The 19,727-nt window shown below is 40.0% G+C and overlaps 1 pseudogene; it reads left to right on the top strand.

Annotated features, from left to right (window-relative positions):
* The first annotated feature begins 16,152 nt into the window (after positions 1-16,152).
* Positions 16,153-18,519, top strand: LOC104435313 (annotated as a pseudogene).
* The last annotated feature ends 1,208 nt before the right edge of the window (positions 18,520-19,727 follow it).

Here is a 19,727-nt window from a genome sequence, read left to right as displayed (position 1 = left end):
ACACGATAGGCTCTTTTTTTAGTAATACAATATACTTTAAGCAAAATGGTGTCTTATGTTTGATAGGTCATTTCAATATCTAGGACTCTGTTGTGATATCAGCAGATGTGCTGGCAATTCCCTTTCTATTTCTCTAAACGAGGGAAATTGTCCGTTAGTTTTTCTGTAACAGTGATATTGACATTAGCGATTTTGCAGTGTTATTTCCATGTATGTTTGTTTTACAATTTAGTCATTTCATTTTCTAGTTGGAGATGATTCAACTGGTTAGTGCTCTATCTTAAAATCACCTGAGGTTTTGAAAACTTTATCGGTTTCCTTTTGGAAATCTTGGAACAATATAATCGATCCTCTGCATTTACTTTAATTTTCCTCCCCAGTTGTCCAGGTACAACAACTCCGAGTCAGTTTTACACATGTCCTCATCCATACTGAAGCAAGCAAACTCAATCATCTCTACCAATGGTCAACTGAATGGAGATTTAAGCTATTGTTAATATCTAATTCAATGATAAATATGACTGCCTGGCGAGTGTGAAAGTGGGCTTTGATCCATGTTTGAACCAAGCTGAACCTGTGAACCTGTGAATGGAGTGTGATTGGACCAAAAAAAAAAAAGAGAGAGAGAGAGAGAGAGAGAGAGATAGAATGGAGTGTGCAAGTCCAAGCACGCCCTCCTTCCTTTAGAAGTCCTCGAAGTGCATTTTGATTCGTCGACCTTGTGTATGTAGTTTGCCGTCATGGCAATAAAGGAGCGCTGGTTCTTGTGGTATATGGATTCAAAATGGGCCAGATGCCGCAATAAAATTCAAGAATGAAATGCCGCAAATTCCTTCCCTTTTTCTTCAGATTATGTTAGCTTTAGAAGTCACAAGTTTCACACCTGAATCCTAACAGAAAAGAGGATAATACGGTTGTCTTTTCATCATAAGGATGCAGTCTCAATCCACCAAAATCCAACTCCCTAAAGTTCCAACAATAACGCTCTCACTCTAATAACCACTAACTGAGGAACTTGAAAAAATTGGGAAAAAGAGGAATAAGCAACCAAAGTTTAGTAAATAGTATATCTCTTCTAAATAGATTGAGCAACTATTATATATGCACACAAAGCAATACCATAAACTCATAATCCAAACTTGAGGTGTAAAATATCAAATAACATATGAGTTGTTTTATTTCAACTAAATTTTGTACAAGTCAAAGATACTTATTTCCTTAGCAATATCAAAACAATACGATCAACGACCCAATCTATCGATCAATCTTAATAACTCACATACGAACGATCTATTCCATTAATTAATCTCATCAATTCACACGTTAATGGTCCATTCCATCGATCAATCTACACCTAGCAACAAAGCGACCAAGTTCCCCCTTGGCAAGGCCTTCATTCACAAAACCGGTGTCACGGACAAACGATGGGTGTGAACACTTATCAGGTTTCATGATGCGTAGATGATTTGACTTGGTAAGGTCCCCGCGGCGCGAACGCGCTCTCTCTTTTCCCTCTCTCTTTCTTTCCTTTTCTTTTTTCTTCCCTTCCGCACGCGAGCTCTCGGTTTCCTTTATAGTCGAGACGCCCACTTTCTTTTCTTTTGTTGACCAAGTCTTTCTCTTTTATTTTCTTTTTTTAAGGTGGGTCCCACAACCTTAGAGTTGGTCAACTAAAAAAGCCAAATTTACAACAAGGATTAAATAACTAAAACCAAGGGAGAGATTGATAAAAAAAGCTTAGTATTAAAACCAATAGAAAAATTATTTGTACAAGGTTAGAGAGAATCCAAATTGGACGAATCTTTATCCGATTCTAGAATTGCAGTTACCTGTGACAAGCCCTTTCAACAAATTTGGAAGGATATGTCTCTTTGATTGTTACAAATCTCATGTCAACTAGGGGTGATCGAGTTCAAGATTGGTATATTCCAGATGTGGACCCTACATCCTACTCTATTATAACCGATTTCCTTTTTTTAGACCCGGTACTTTACCATGTTTTTGCGAACTTATTTTGGAACCTATCATGTTTTTCCGGTCCACTTCTAGAGTCTACCTTATTTGCATTAGAACCTGTTTTGCAACCGCTTAATATCCTATACAGCTTCAAACTTTACATAAATACACGAGAAAATAACAACAATTATCTTAATTTGTGTTGAAATATTAAGCACACGTAATCAATAAGTACAACAACGTAATCCTCCTAATTTCTTGACTTCCAATGACTTCTTGGGCCCAAGCACTAGCACAACGATACCCGCAATGACGATCAGCTCGGGCACACCGAGACCCAACAAGGCATTGCAAGTCAAATCCCTATTCGCCCTCTAATTGCACCTCCTTGCCAAACTGAAAACCATCGAATTGCTACCATGGCATTGGAAATTAGCACTCTTGATGCTTCTGGCAAGAGAAGAAGGGTTGAAGAGGAAGGCGGAGGAGGAAGAAGAGAACGTGAGCGAGGTGGAAGGCGGTCGTGGGAGGGAAGAAGGAGAAGCCTCACATGAGCTCCCATCCACCTAATTCTCAACATAAGACATCATCAAACCCACAAATAAAAAATAAAAATAAAACGCACAACGAGCACAAGAAAGAACAACCCACAACATTCGATTGAAACTCCAAGAGAGAGAGTGAAACAACGTCAAAATAAGGCATCAGACAAGGAGACCTAGATAACATAAAACACAGACAGGGCTTATCGATGAGTTTTTCTTTGTTGATGAGACAAAACAGAGCGAGAGGGAGCCGGCGATGGACGATGCAACCGTGAACCAACGAGGGAGGGAAGCGAGCGAGGAAGAGGAACGATGAAGGAGGAGCACTGTGCAAGAGGAAAAACGCAGTTCTAAGATTAGAAATCAAGGGAAAAAGATAGGGTTTCAAACTTTTCGTCATCATTTTCGAGAAACACATTGGTCTGTAATGACCATCTGTGATTTGTGTACCACGTTGATTCAACTTCTAGACATTTCCCTATTTGAACAACCTATGGCCCATTAGAACGACACTTGTCTTCAACATTTCCTCCCAAGAAATCCAAAGTCCTTCGTAATGGCTTCCTCCTCTTCTCCCAACAATCGCTTTTTTTTGTTGTGGAAAAGCCTAGGCTTACAAAATCAGTTCTTAAACTACTTCTAAAACAAGTCATGTTGGTCCGGTTTCCGAGTGGGTATTTACTTAGAATCGAGAATTGGACAAGTTCAAACCGATTCATAGACGTGTTTTCTAAGTGGACTAGTCCGGTTCCCGAGTAGAACCAGTCCGATTACACACCCCTAATCTCAATAATAGCAGCCATTCATTGTAAAAAAAAAAAAAAAAAAAAAAAAAAAGGTCATCCTTTCAACAAATCGTTCTCCTTGGAGGGTAATATTAAGCATTTATTAATTACTATAAGAGTTCCATTTGACGCGCGCGTGGTAACTATTTTATTTTTGTTTTAGAACCATTTTTAGTTCCAGACTTATTTCTAAAACAAAAATATGTTTGGTAACATAACTTTATCATTTTATTTCTAAAATAAATTTATAGTCCAAAAATAGATTTGTAATAGAAATGAGCTATGAAGCACAAACACGTCGCAGGTGCTTTCGTGTTGTGTCCGATACATGTTGACGTGTCCGACATGCTTGGACACGTAGTCAACACGTGTCGGAATTTCTGACACATGGTCAACTTTTCTCGACACGCGTATCCGTAAGGCGATGGAGGGTGGAGGCAAGGGCGAGAGAGCAAAGGCGAGGCCGCGACCAATGGCGAGAGACGGCCAGAGAAAGAGCAGAGACTGAGGCAACCTAGAGGGCCACCACTATGATGCTACGATGGATCAATGACAAGGCTGTAGCTGCGAGGGAGGAAAGGTCGGAGGCAAAGCAATGAACGATTGTGATGAGGATCGAGAGCGAGCATAGATCAAAAGGAAGAGGAGAGGAAGGGGGTCGTGCGGCGAGGAGAAGGAGGAGGAGGGCGTTGGCTAGGGTTTCTAAGAAGGAAACTCAAAAAAAAAAAAATTAAAAAATAAAATAAAAGGGGGATTCTAATGGTCTTGGCGTGATTTTTCATTTTGGAGGGAGGGGGAAGTGACAGCCTATCAGGTGGTGGGGGAGGGAAAGAAAAGTGAAATAAATTTGGGGGTGGGGGAAAGAGACTAGGGAAAGAAGGGAGTGGGGGTTGGGGTGGACCCCCAATGGGACTTTTTTTTTAATCGGAAAAATAAATAAGTGAGATTAAAAAGTAATTTCGAAAAATAAAAGTACCGAATGTTGAAGAACGATAAATTTTAGTCATTGTAGAAGATCATGGATTTATTTAAATAAGTTGATTCTAATTTCTTGTTAGTAATTAGTTTCATCAATAACTTTTGTTAAAGTTAGAAACATGTCTCCAAACATGGATACGCATTAACTATGAATAAATCTTTCAAATTTCCTATTGGGAATAATGGATCCCCGAAAAACCGGATTCGACATTAAATCGAACCCCTAAATCAATGCGGAAGCGAAGCCCGGGAAAAACAACATGTATCACCGATCCTAAAGCACACCACGGATTCGAGCGTACCTTTTAAGCCACAGATTAGACACCGACGCCGATAGAGGAAGAGAAACTTGGTCCTGTTGATCCGGTGAAGCAAATTCGCCTTCGCGCCTCACTGTTTGCCTTTTTGGGAGAGAAAGCGAGAGAGAGAGAAAAAAAAAAAGAAAAAGATGCGTACGTACGTTTTCTGTTTTTTTTTTTTCAACCAGTGTCTTCTCTCTCTCTTTCCTCCCTTTTATATGTCCCCCATCCACGGGCCGTATTCTCGTGGGCCGGGCTTTTGGGCCCAACTTGGGCGGACGGGCCTTGAGCCCATTACATATAAACCATCATCTCCCACTCGCACATGGTGGGTCGAACAGGATTCTCTTTACCTCTCTTCAACATTCATACCGGTGAATAATCCGTGTGACCAGCATACTTTGAGAGCTCGTTGCTATACATCTGTTAGGAATATATAGCAGCTCATAATGAGCGTCACACTCCGAGTAGATTTAGTATGCAGTATCCTAGATCGATCGATCACATTTTATATCTCTCTTGATCTCTTTTAAACATGATATATATATTGTATTCACAATTATAATTATCACAAAGACAGTCATAATTGGTCAACCAATTAATACAAAAACTACAATGTGATTCCCAAAAATCAATCTTCCTCTTTCCTTCAAACTCTCAATTTCAATTCAGCTTGCTTTTCTAGAAATGTCCCATTAGATCGAATCAACTCATGACCATTGGCAACATCCTAAGATAGCAAACACTAAATAGAAACCTTGAGAATAAGTAAAAGTCATGAGGGCACTAAAATTGAGGAACTCTTTTCCTCAAGAGTCTCACACGTCATAAAAGTTGAGATCAAACTTTTTGCCACTCTTATTGGTCGGCTTATGCATACGTAGTATGAAATACATATTACGGTATTAACTCCTTTCCCATGGAGCGTATGTCTACACCTTTCAATACCCAATGTCTAACTTGAGTTCACGTATCTACTCTTTTACAAAATTCATCAGAACTCACATCTGGCATCTTAGACAGATAAAGTAAAATACGTGGGGTATTTTACTTTCGGACATAATAAGTATTATGTCCTCATCTTAACACTCAGTTAAGGCGACATACGTATTTTAAGCTTGAGCTCTCGATTATCACCTAGATAATAAGCTTAAAAACAGTCTCATCTCTATTTATCACACAGTAAATAGAGGCGATTACCCGTGTGAGTGGGCTAATCTTTTATCTGTCCGACATACTTCCTCAACTGAAAATAATACACTGAGTATTAAGATGCATAAAGATCATACAAAGATTCATAGGCATTAATAATGAAACAACACTAGTTCATAAATGTGAACAACTCAGGGAAATTACAATCCAGTACATCAGACTCTATGCAATCCTAGAGATTTTACATGACCACAAAACACATCTCTAGGTATTGGCTTTGTCATATGATCTGCTACCATTCTATGCGTAGATATGTACTGTAAGTTCACATCCTTTCGTGCAACCATATCTTTTACAAAGTTATACTTTGTATCTATATATTTGGTCTTGCCATGATACTTTGGATCTTTGGTGTATGCTATAACTGCTTGGCTATCACAGTTAACCAATAATTGATTTGCAGCTTTCTCAATAACACCTAAATGATCCAAGAATCTCTTAAGCCAAACTGCTTCTTGTACTGCTGCTGATAATGCCACGAACTCAGCTTCCATTGTGGATAAGGCTATGCACATTTGCTTCTTACTACTCCATGATATGGCACCATTGCTCAGTAAGAAAGCAAATCCTGAGGTAGATTTCCTTTCATCTAAATCTCCTCCCCAATCAGCATCTGAATATCCTTCAAGTCGTAGATCATTTCCTTGATAATTCAACTTGTAATCAGCAGTTCCCTTCAGATACCTCAGTATTCTCTTAACGGCCTTCCAATGTGCTGGACCTGGATTGGATTGGTATCTACTCACCATTCCAACTGCAAAACATATGTCGGGTCTTGTACACATCATAGCGTACATCAAGCTCCCAACAGCACTAGCATAAGGAACATGTTTCATTTGTTCCTTCTCTTGTGGAGTCCTTGGACACAATCTATGGCTCAATCCTTCACCTTTTGCAATAGGAGTGTCTATGGGTTTACAATCTTGCATATGAAATCGTTCAAGAACCTTATTTATATAAGTTTCTTGCTAAAGAGACAACGATCTCTTCGAACGATCTCTTGAAATCTTAACTCCAATAATGTATGCAGCCTCACCCATGTCATTCATCTCAAAGTTGGAAGACAACCAACTCTTGACAGTCTTAACAAACTCCATATTGCTTTCGGCAATTAGTATATCATCAACATATAATGATATGATCACAAATTGATCTTTGGATCTTTTGATATATACACAATGATCCTCATCAATCATTGTAAAATCATATGCCATTATGGCATTATGAAAACGTATATACCATTGTCTTGATGACTGCTTAAGACCATATATCGACCTCAAAAGTCGACATACTTTTTCTTCTTGGCCTTTCACTATGAAACCAGCAGGTTGTTCCATATATATTTATTCCTCTAATTCTCCATTGAGGAAAGCAGTCTTTACATCCATTTGATGTAACTCAAGATCCAGACTAGCCACTATTGCCGAATAATGCGAATCGAGGTAAATCTCACTACGGAAAAATGTATCTTCATAATCAATTCCTTCTTGTTGATTATACCCCTTCGCCACAAGGCGAGCCTTATGCCTTTCAATCGAGCCATCAGCCTTTCGCTTTATTTTGAGAACCCACTTGTTCCCAATAGCTCTGCGTCCTTTTGGAAGATCAACCAGTTCCCTGACTTAGTTTGATTTCATTGACTCCATTTCCTCTTCCATTGCATTAATCCATTTTTCCTTACTAGGGCAATTCGAGCCTCATTAATATTTCTTGGCTCATCCTCATCTTGTGGAGCAACCATAAAAGTTTCCCCTTCAATGTCAAAACGTCGACGGGGAATACTTTGGCGACTTGTTCGCCGTATGGGAGATTGTACACTTTGCACATCATTCCCCATCATGCTCCCACTTGGATTAGGCAATGATGATGTCATCTCATCATGTGGTTGCAATTGAGAATGAGTTGAATTCAATTCATCACTTCTCATATTACTCCCACTTGGACGAACTCCACTAACATCATTATCCTGATCCAAGGTCTCAAATAAGGAACAATCTTCTCATATTTCGTCCTTCTTAGGAAATTCATCCTCTAGGAATGTGACATCTCATGATTCAAACTCAGTTATACTCCCACTTTCCTGCTCACCTATGAACACATATCCTTTCAAGTGTTCTGAGTACCTTATGAAAATACTATTCTTTCCTCTGGGACCCAATTTCCCAAATTTGTTAGAGGACTCATGTGTATAGGCGGCACAACCCCATGGCTTAAGAAAACTTAAGTCCGGTTTTCTACCTGTCCATAACTCATATGGAGTGGAAGTAACTGATTTGGATGGCACATGGTTAAGTATATAGGCAGCAGTTAACAACGCATCACTCCAAAAGGTAATAGGTAAGTTAGCATGCGCCATCATGGACCTAACCATTTCCAGTAGGGTTCTGTTTCTTCTCTCCGCAACACCATTTTGTTGAGGAGTATATGGAATAGACAACTGTCTTTCTATTCCTTTTTCATCACATAATTTTCTGAACTCATCGATAAATATTCTCAACCTCGATCGGATCTCAATGCTTTTATTTTCTTGTCTAATTGATTCTCTACTAGGTTCATAAACCTTTTGAAACAACTTATTGCTTCAGATTTATGAGAAATCAAATAGACATATCCGAATCGAGTATAATCATCTATAAAGGTGATGAAATAAACAGCCCCATGCCTTCCTTTCACATTCATTGGACCACAGACATCAAAATGGATTAAATGCAGAGGAAATTCAGCTCTTTTACCTTTCCCAAATGGTTTCCTTGTCGTTTTCCCTTCTAGGCAATGCTTACATATGGGCAAATCGACTTTTTCAATGTTGCCTAACAGGCCCTCTTTGGCTAGCCTATTCATACGTTGTTGGCCAATGTGACCAAGTCTAACATGCCACACATTCACATCATTATCATATTTATTAGGAGACGTGAGAAGGGAATAACAAACATTAGCATTAACATAATCAATATCTAATACAATAAAACCATCCAGAAAATAACCACAACCATAGTAATTTGTATTCAAAAACAAATTCACACCTCTTTTATAGAAGTTCATATTAAAACCTAATTTAACCAACACTAATACAGACACTAAATTCCGACGAATCTCCGGAGCATACAACACATCATGTAGGAACAAAGTGCGTCCACCACGCATATTCAGTCGGCATGTGCCAATTCCTTTCACTTCAGCTCTGGAGTTGTTTCCCACATAGATCCACTTAGTTCCAATTGGTACTCGTCGAAATTCCACGAAGGATCCTCTATCCTTCGCTACATGGTCCGTCACTCCTGAATCCACAGTCCACAAAGGATTAGACTCAGTTAAGAACACAGAACTCAACACAAAAGTAAAGTTCTGAAAAGTACAAGGGGTGCATACCTTCTTTGGCTCACGATAGTCGCGAGCATAGTGACCCTTCTTGTCACAGTTGTAGCATTTCACCCTTGCAAGCTTCTTCATGCGAGGACGCTTTCCTCCTTCATATTGGTTAAACTTGGGTTTATTCCCTGAAGGACCTTCTTCCTTGCCTTTCCCTTTATCAAACCAGTTAGGACGCTTGCGCTTGGAGCTCGAAGCTCCATTTGAGCTAGAACTAGCATGATAGAGTTCAGCATCCGGCTTAGCCGCCAAGAGGCAGTCATCTTCCAGCTCAAGATAGCGCATTGCATCCTCGAAGGTTTTGATATTTTCATTATGAGTCGTGCACCTTCATATGCTCCCAACTCTGAGGCAAGGAACGAATCACTGCTTGCACCCGCTGCTCATCTGTGAGGACATGGCCAGCATCTTTTAGCTCATTTATCATGTTTGATATCTTTCTAAGATGTTGTTTCATGGTCTGACCATGAGGCTTCTTATAGGAGTCAAACCTAATAGTGAGCTGTCTCAGTCTGGTCACCGAAGTATGACCAAATCTAGCTGCCAATGCCTCCCACATTTCCTTGGCATTGTCAAAACGCCTAAACTCTCGCATGACGTCATTTTCCATGCTGCTCAGCAACGTGATGCGAGCTAGAGAGCTCTTTCTTTTCCACGCAGAAAAAGCTTCCTTGTCTCTTATGCTGTGCAGTGGTTCCCTCTTCAGGTTCTACCATGGTTAGGTTAAGAGCCTCAAGTGCTTCTTGCTCTTCCAACACATACTGGATTTTCATTTGCCAAATTTCATAGTTGTCACTATTGAGCTTTTCACCTTTGTTCAGCTCGGCAACTATGCTCTTTGTAGCTGAAGCCATTGATCTGAACACATCAGACAAATATGCACGAATTATTAATGCCTATCATTTATGCATCCCTATTTGCATAGACCCATCATATTAATAAATAATTTCAAGTAAGGCTTCAGAATCAAAAGGTCACTATGTTTCCAATCATCCTCCAAAAAATCCTAACTTAAAACTATCATTAATATGATTGTCTTATGCAAAATCAATTCTATGAAGTTACAAAAACTTCTAAAACTACCCACAGCCAATTACCCACAGCAACCAGCAATAACAGAAAGCAACATATAATAGACATCCAATAAAACAATAAGGCTTTCAATTAACACAATTAGGTAGTAAACAATACATAAGATGTCCATAAAGCACACTTAACTAAGATCAGCCAATACAACTAACACCAAGTCAGCACACGAACTAGGAAGGATCCTCTTTTGTTCAATTTCTTGATCTTTTCCCTTGTAACAATACAGTAATATTCATTTACAAAATCCATCACAATTTTCTTATATGAAGCAGCTCTGTTGACGTCCAATATGCGATTCAACACATCTTGCCATTCTGGTGGAAGAGTATTTATGAAAAATCACACCATCTCTGACTGTGACATAGGACGACCATTCCATATGACCAGTTGAATCATCCCATTGACCTTAAGGACATGATCAATTAAGTCTCCACTCTCCCATCGATGATCAGTCAGCTCAGCTATCAACTTAGACAGCCTATCCTTTTGTTCATCGGTAATTGCGCGAATAGGTGTGTGCAATCTCAGATGAGGCATTGTTCCTGCAACAAATGCAGAACAAATAAGGGATCACATTATAATCCACATAGACTTAATTGAAAAAGAAACACATTCTTTTCCTCTCTTTTTTTTGGGTCAACGGTCAATGGTCGTCGGTCGGGTCGTCGGTGGCCGGAGTGGTTGGACGAATCGACGGCACGTGCCGCACGCGTGCACGGGCTGACGTCACGCAGACGTCAGCCGTCATGTGCCGCCCGCATGCCAGGCGTCCACGGGTCGGTTCAGGTCGGGTCGTCGGTCGAGTCGCCGGCCGGTGACCGCCCGGCGAAACGTCATCGTGCTAACGTCATCGATGACGTCACCCTAGCGGTTACTGACCATTGGGTGACGTCATGCTGACGTCAGCACGCGTCGGTCCGTGGACCAGCGCGTGCCGGTTCGCCCGCCGGCGGCGAGCACGTGCCAGTTCGTCGACCGGCGCGTGTGTCGCACGCGCTGGGCGAGCCAGCGCTTCCGGGCGCGTGCGGCGTCTCCCGGCGGCGCTCGACGTATCGCCAGACTCGTCTCGACGTCGCCTTTCTTCCTATGCCATTAGAATTCGATTTTGACTTACGAAAACTCGGAAAAATGGCCGAACAGCGCTCGGGTGTCGGGATTTCTCGCCCCGATCCGTACGGCCGAATTGCTTTTGCGAAAAATCAATCAAAAAATGTCAAACAGGTCAGGAAAAAACGTGAACTAGGGCTCTGATACCAATGTTGGGAATAACGGATCCCCAAAAAACCGAATTCGACATTAAATCGAACCCCTAAATCAATGCGGAAGCAAAGCCCGGGAAAAACAACACGTATCACCGATCCTAAAGCACACCACGGATTCGAGCGTACCTTTTAACCCACAGATTAGACACCGACACCGATAGAGGAAGAGAAACTTGGTTCTGTTGATCCGGTGAAGCAAATTCGCCTTCGCGCCTCACTATTTGCCTTTTTGGGAGAGAAAGCGAGAGATAGAGAAAAAAAGAAAAGATGCGTACGTACGTTTTCTGTTTTTTTTTTTTTTCAACCAGTGTCTTCTCTCTCTCTTTCCTCCCTTTTATATGTCCCCCCATCCACGGGCCGTATTCTCGTGGGCCGGGCTTTTTGGGCCCAACTTGGGCGGACGGGCCTTGAGCCCATTACATATAAACCATCATTTCCAAATAATAGATTTATTAATATTATTAGTGTAAATTCATTGTAGGCTCTTTTTTAATTATTTATTTATTTATGAATTTGAATCAAATTAATTAAAAATAAAAATATTCATTTAATATACGACGTATCCCAACGTGTCGAAATTCTCTATTTTTGATAAATGACTTATCGACTTATCTTGTCGTGTCATGTCGTGTCGCGTGTCTCGTGTCGCCTGTCAATACTACTTAGGAAATGAGAAGCAAAAAATTTCTACTTCTCTATTTTTGGAATAGAAATAAAAAATAAAAACTCTTCTTATCACTCATCCTCGCTACTACCCAATCGCCTACTTACCGTTGCCACCTGCCGTCCGCCGCCCGCCGCCTGTTGACCGTTGCCCCTCACCCTTCGCCATTGAGGCAATCAATGGCTACCCCCACCATCCGCCGCTATCAAGGAGAGAGAAATTTTGTGTCATTATCAAATGAATTTCTATTCTGATAACAAAAATTTTGTGTCATTATCAAATGCACATTTTTGCTCAAAAAATCCTCCAGGAATAGAAATAAATCTATTTCTAGAAATCAATTTTTGATTAGAATGGTTATCATTCATGTCACAACTTGACCTTAGTTTGGACCATCTAGGATTTAGCTAATGGATTACTAAGTCTAAGCTCACTAATTCACAATTTAGGTTCAAGTTTTAGCATGCAAATGAATTTTATGTAAGAGTTGCCACTGATCAATTTATTGTAAGTCGATTAGACACTTAAGTAAAATAACGGAAGAATTATTTTATTCCTACGAATCAAAAAATTTGAGTACGGGAACTTGTTACACTAGATTTCTCCAATTTCCTTTTGATACTATTCTTTTCATGAAAAAAAAAAATGTTTATCTTGTATTCATTTTATTACTCCCTAACATGTGATGTAATCATGTGGGTGCACAATTCATCAATTTAACACCCAATAAAAAATAAATAAATTACAGGACTTACCTTATAGCAATAAAAGCTTCTACAATATTAACTCAAAATTCACACCAATATCCATACATATGATTTGTAATTGGCACGCAGTTACTCAATCTTTTAAGATTTTCTCTTATTTAATGAAACTCAATCTACATGCAATGCAATATGATGACATACAAAAATTTATCTATACTAACATGACAAGCAACCTACAACCTAACGGGTAAACTATATGTTATGCGACAAATTATATAATCTAATAATGACGGGTAAATATTAAATAAAACTATCATAATATGTCACATATTTAAATGATCCTAAAAATGTAATGACTAAATGGCATGCAAGAGATGGCCTAATTCTACATGACATGTGAATGATAATTTTATTTTTCTTTTATTTTAATTAAATTTCGAAATTAAAATTACCCAATGTTTAAAAATGGAATTTTAACTAAGAAAGAGGAAATCTAACATCCTAAAGCAATGTTTTTGGTATTTTTTTAAATTCTGAATAAAGAAATTACCTAATCTAAACATGCAATCTAGCATAAAACAAGCAATATTCTAGCGAGAATCAAATCCTACTCAAATATTTTATTTTATTTTTTGGGTTTTCTTTTTTGGGAGCAAAATTAATTCAAACAAAGGTATCAAGAGCATGGCAACAAATCAAACAAGATATCGTCCATGCCCATTTAATTTTGAAAATAAATTGACGAATCGCATCTCGGACATGAGATCGGATTGGGTAATTAAAGATATCAAGAACAACACGACAACAAATCAGACAAGATATCATCCATGCCCATTTAATTTTGAAAATAAATTGATAAATCCATCTCAGGCATGAGATCAGATTGGGTAATTTTTTCATGAAATTGCGAGTCATATCTCGCGAATGAGATTGTACTGATGATTTTCGATGCGATATTTCAAGCATGAAGTTGGATTGTCAATCATATGCACGTTACAAAAATTAGGGAATAATCCCTAATTCAAAAGGCTTTTCGGGGAACTTCATATAAGATGCATCATTCAAAGATTTGAATTTAATTGCAATATTAACGAATTAAGTAAGGAAATTACCAAATTAAATTCGGATAATATCTTTATCTATTTCGCGAATATCATGTTAGAATTTGGACTCATCGGATGGTGGCACCGGCAATGGCTAACGGTGACACTCGACAATGGCTCGTAACGTTCAATGGTGGTAAGTCGGGGTTGATGTGGCTGACTCACAATTCATGATCGAGAAGAGTGTGGCTCGGTGGTTGCGGCGGCTGCAAGTCAATGGACCTACAAAATAAAAACTTCGCAGGGATCGCTCGGTTCAAGGACGAGCTCGGTTGCAACTTAGCTCGGCGTCAACGTTGATTGGGTGGCTCAAGAGCGGTGGTTCACGGTGGGGAGAATAGGGAGTCTCGTGATGAGAGACGGCAACTCCAGCGTTTGTCGAGCAAACCGTGGGACTCGTGGTGATGAATCGCATGAAGGCAGCGAGCCTCAGTTTCGTTGGAGCTGCGTTGCTGAGACTTGACGCAGTGGCAGGCTGGCAGCTAGAGCATAAAGTGCAGTAATAGTCAATGATAAGGCGAAAGCTGCGAGCACAGAGGGAGAGTACGTTCTTCGCCCGTGTCATGCGAGGGACATGAAAATCCCCCAGGTAGGCGTCTAGAATTTGACCGCAAGGGAATGCTTGACCAAGTCAAACCATTCGTCACAAAAAGAACACAAACATCAATGTTGGATCGCCATAGCTGCCATGTCTCTCTCTCTCTCTCTCTCCAGTTTCTTTGCTCTCTCAATGGCTGTGTGCATCAATAGGTGTGGCCTCCTCTCTTTGTCGTGTAGTGAGTGGTTTTTATAGAGAAAGGGCTTGAACAAGGAAGGAAAGCCGGCAAATTTTATCTCCTCTATTTGACTCTCAAGATATTTGAAACATTCCTTTTTCCTCTCTTGCGCATCATGCATTTATGAGCTGATTTCTCTTTAATTCCTGTTTCTTTCCGTTCCGACTCACGCACGAAATCTCCCTTGACCATGCAATTTTTCTTGGCTCAATATATCCCCACGTGCAATACTTACTCTTATTATTTCGATATTTCATCCGAAATCTTTCAATTTGCCACAAAATATATCACTTGATCACTTGATGAATATATGAAAAATTACCAAATATTGGAAGAATTATACACACCTATTTTGAAATATATCAATCTTCTAACTCGTCATTCCTTTCAAGTCAATTCCTGGCTATCAAATTAAAGCTCATCCAACCAAAAATAAATAAATAAATAAAGCTCAACCACCACCGCTACAACATGATGCAATTAATTGAAAATATAAATTAAATAATAAATGCTTCTAAAATTATATGTTATGCAAATTAATTTCAATATTTTTGTTTAGAGGCTAAAAGTTGATCCCTAGTTTTTTATGTAACAAATGAATGATTGGTCCGCAAAATTTAGGTGTTATCAATTCATGCTTTTGATGTCTAAACTCTGATGTGGTCCACAGCTTTTGCAGCTGTTTTATGGAGCTGATACCGTCTTCAGACCAATAGCAGGGACATATAACTTAAGTCAGCAACATTAACGTAAAAAAATTGGCGTGGGTGAGCTGGACTTGATTTTATGGGTAAATGTGTTTTCCCATCAAAAGAAGGTGAAGATACGTCCTTGCATTATTCTGTATCTGAAAAAGAGAATCACTCAAAGTACAGGAAGTTCAGGGGTGTATGCAATGCATCTCCTGACTTGTGAGCTTCGTTCCATTGAATCCTCCTAAGAGCTCCAGATTTCTTCCTTCGGTATGCTACTCGTAGTTTTTATCTGTTTGTCATTGTAATTGCAGTTTTTGATTACTCTCCCCAGCAATTTGTTACAGTAGTTCTACGTTTCCTGTCACTGATTCTTCGCTTTATTTCCAACGTGGAGAGAAGCTAGATCACAACTGTAGAACGATTCGAATTTTCGTGTCCCATTCTGTTCATGCTTTTGAACTGGACGCCGTAAAATTATTCCTTTGTTTTTCGTTTATAAGTCCCCAGATCTCTGTAGGAATAAACTTGAATCATCCTAGACCCTAAGGGGATTCGATTACCTACGAAAAAGGTGAATTATATGCAGATGAAATCGTCTTACATGACGGTTAAAGTACAACGCCAGGCTTCTCACGAGCAGTCGCTTGATACTATACATCAGACACTCATTTGAGACGGCGAGCTTTTGTAGGATTCTGAGACAGAGATCACAATGGAGTTTAACTTCCCGGAATTCTCTTCCTCTGTTGACAGTTTCGAGGACAATAGCCTAACTCACCCAGCCATTTCATCCCATTCCCGAAATCTCTGTAATTCAGTCAAAATCGATGAACCTCCTGTTGTTTCCAACTCTGCAGAAATAACCTCTCCGCCGCACCGACCCGAACCCATGTATTATGTACCATCTGTTCCCATTAACCTCGATGCAGACCTGAATCTTCCATCAAGAGGTACAAGACCCAATTTAGAGATGCTTCGCCATTCGACAAGCTCCAGTGAAAGTGCGAATATAAGGGGGGGCTCTCTTTCCCTCTCAGATCACAGCAACTCAATGGATCCTGTTCTCAAATACGTAAGTCAGATTCTCATGGAAGAGAAAATGGAGGAGCAACCATGGGCGGTTCCCAATATCGTGGCTATACGGCACACAGAAAAGTCCTTGTATGATGCACTTGGCAAGAAATACCCAGATTCCCCCGAGCAAACTGAAGGGGTTGGTACCAATCAGGTCATTAACAGCTCAAGCTGGAATCCTTGGGGAAGAAGAAGTGATCAAGGCAGTAACGGCACTACCATAACCAGCTCCAACTCTTGCCATCCTCTGGATCCTAATTCACATGACGACCGAGAAGGAAACAATTATGCTTCCATTCATGCCAAAAGTCCTGGTGACGTGGTCTTGCAGTCGAAGGTGGATTGCAAATTTCAGTCCTCCGTCAATTCCGTAGACAGCTTGCCTAAGAATGGGGATAACTTTTGTTACTCGGGTCCAAGTGAGGTCTTAATTAGTCCAATCTTCAACAACAATGAGTCTGTCGTGCAATTTAATAAAGGGTTAGAGGAGGCCAGGAAGTTCATCCCTAGTGGCATTCATATAACTATCGGTCAGGAGAAAGATGGATTGGCTCCAACCATCAGAGACAAGGAAGAAATTGGCATCAAAGGGAGCCATCAGTCAGAGAATGGGTCCAGGGGAAGAAAGAATCATGAAAGCCATTCTGCAAGGTTCGAAGAAGGGCCGGCCAACAAGCAGTTGGCTTCGTACAACGAAGACCCCGAGCTTTCAGATTTGCTTGAAAAGTTGTTGCTCAGCAACAAAAATGGGGGGCTTCTATCATTAGAGTGCAAATCGGAGAAGTTAAGTGAAATCAAGGATCCTCAGGATCCTAATGGTACTGGGGATCATAGTTATAAGAAGGGAAACGAGAGCACATTGGATTTGAGGAGTCTTCTGATTCTTTGTGCACAAGCTGTCTCTACTAATGACTTCAAGACCGCTCGTGGACTGCTGAAGCAAATAAGACGAGATTCATCCCCCTCCGGTAATGGTTCCCAGAGGGTAGCCCATTACTTTGCCGATGCTCTGGAAGCACGCCTTGCAGGCAGTGCCGGTAGAAGTCAAGCATTTTACTATTCAGTTATCCAGAAGAGATCAGTAGCTGATAAGTTGAAAGCATACCAACTTTACTATTTAGCCTGTCCATTCCTGAAATTCCAGATCCTCTTCTCAAACTACATGATTTTGAAATCAGCAGAAACAGCAAAAGTGCTCCACATCATAGACTTTGGTATTGATTGCGGTTTCCAATGGCCAATCCTTATCCAAGAGCTCTCAAAGAGAACTGGAGGGGTTCCAAAGCTGTGAATCACGGGAATAGAACTTCCACAACCTGGATTTCGTCCCAGCGAAAAAATTGAGCAAACAGGTCACCGTTTGGCCAAGTATTGCAAGCGCTTTAATGTACCTTTCGAATTCCAAGCGGTAGCATCAGCGAACTGGGAATGTATTGAAGTTGCAGATCTCAAGATTCAAAGTGACGAGGTGGTTGCCGTGAATTGTCTTGCTCGACTTGAGAATCTCTACGATGAGACAGTTAAGATAAACTGTCAGCGGGATATGGTATTAAATCTGATCGGGAGTATGAAACCTCAAATCTTTATTCATGGTATAAAAAATGGATCCTACAATGCGCCATTTTTCATAACAAGATTCCGCGAGGCTCTTTTTCACCTCTCTGCGATTTATGATTTGCTTGACACTACCGTAGTTCATAACAATGTACAGAGGTCGGTTCTGGAGAGAGATGTCTATGGACGAGAGATAATGAATATTGTGGCATGTGAGGGTTTGGAGAGGGTTGAGAGGCCTGAAACATATAAGCAGTGGCAACTTCGTCTTACCAGGGTTGGTTTCCAGCAGCTTCCTCTGGATCAGGAGTTGATGAAGAAGACAAGGGCTAAGTTGAGTGGAAACTACCACAAGGATTTTGAGCTTGAAGAAGAAAACAACTGGATGCTACTTGGCTGGAGGGGCCGGATAATTTCCTGTTGCACTTGTTGGTTATCAACAATAGTGTAATAGGTTTAGAACTTTCTAGACAATTTTTCCTCAATTTGATATTAGGACCAGTTGTTGGAAGACACTGTTGCCAGTGGTTAATAGAGGAGAGTTATCCATGTAGTGCAGAGCCAACATGATAGGTCCTTTTGTTAGTGATATCATATACTTCAAGCAAAATGGGGTCGTATGTCTGATAATTCATTTCAATATCTAGGACTCTATTGCGATACTGGCAGATGTGCTAGTAATTCTCTTTTTATTTCTCTCTGAACGAAGGGAATTTTCTTTTAACTTCTCTGCAGCAGTGATACTGATATTAGCGATTTTGCAGTGTTATTTCCATTTGTTTTTTTTTAGCAATTTAGTCATTTCATTTTCTAGTTGGAGATGATTCGACTGGTTAGTGCTCTATCTTAACATCAGCTGAGGTTTTGAAAACTTCATCAATTTCCTTTTGGAAATCTTGAAACAATATAATTGATCCTGTGCATTTGTTTTAATTTTCCTCTCCAGTTGTTCACGTACAATAACTTTGAGTCAGGTTAACACATGTCCTCAACTATACTGAAGCAATCAAATTCTCTCTGGATAACCCTCACATCGTCTCAGTAAACTCAATCATCTCTACCAATAGTCAACGGAATGGAGATTCAAGCTATTGTTGGGTCCCAATATCTATTTCGGTGTATGATAAATGTGACTGCCCGTCGAGTGTGAAAGTGGGCTCTGATCCATGTTTGAACAAAGCTGGATCTGCGAAAGGAGTGTGATTCGACCCAAAAAAAAAAAAAAAAAATTGGGGGTGCAAGTCCAAGCACGCCCTTCTTCCTTTAGAAGTCCTCGAAGTGCATTTTAATTCGTCGACTTTGTGTACGTAGTTTGCCGTCATGGAGATAAAAGAGCACTGGTTCTTGGGGTATAAGGATTCAAAATGGATCAGAATACCTATTCTTACAAGGGGCAATAACATTTAAGAATGAAATGTCGCAAATTCCTTCCATTTTTCTTCGGATTATGTTAGCTTTAGAAGTCACAAGTGTCACATCCTGAATCCTAAGAGAAAAGAGGGTGACACAGCCCTCCTTTCACGAAAAGGACATGATCTCAATCCACCAAAATCCAACTTCCCAAAACTCCAGCAATAAGTTCTCGCTCTAATTTTCACTAACTAAAGAACCTGAAAAGATTAGGAAAGAAATGAATGAGTAATTATAGCTCAGTAAATA

The sequence above is a fragment of the Eucalyptus grandis genome, chromosome 2 (genome assembly GCF_016545825.1).
Source record: "Eucalyptus grandis isolate ANBG69807.140 chromosome 2, ASM1654582v1, whole genome shotgun sequence".
In the NCBI taxonomy this organism is placed as follows: domain Eukaryota; kingdom Viridiplantae; phylum Streptophyta; class Magnoliopsida; order Myrtales; family Myrtaceae; genus Eucalyptus; species Eucalyptus grandis.
The sequence above is the reverse complement of the archived record's forward strand: the minus strand, read 5'-3'. Positions and strand labels throughout refer to the sequence as shown.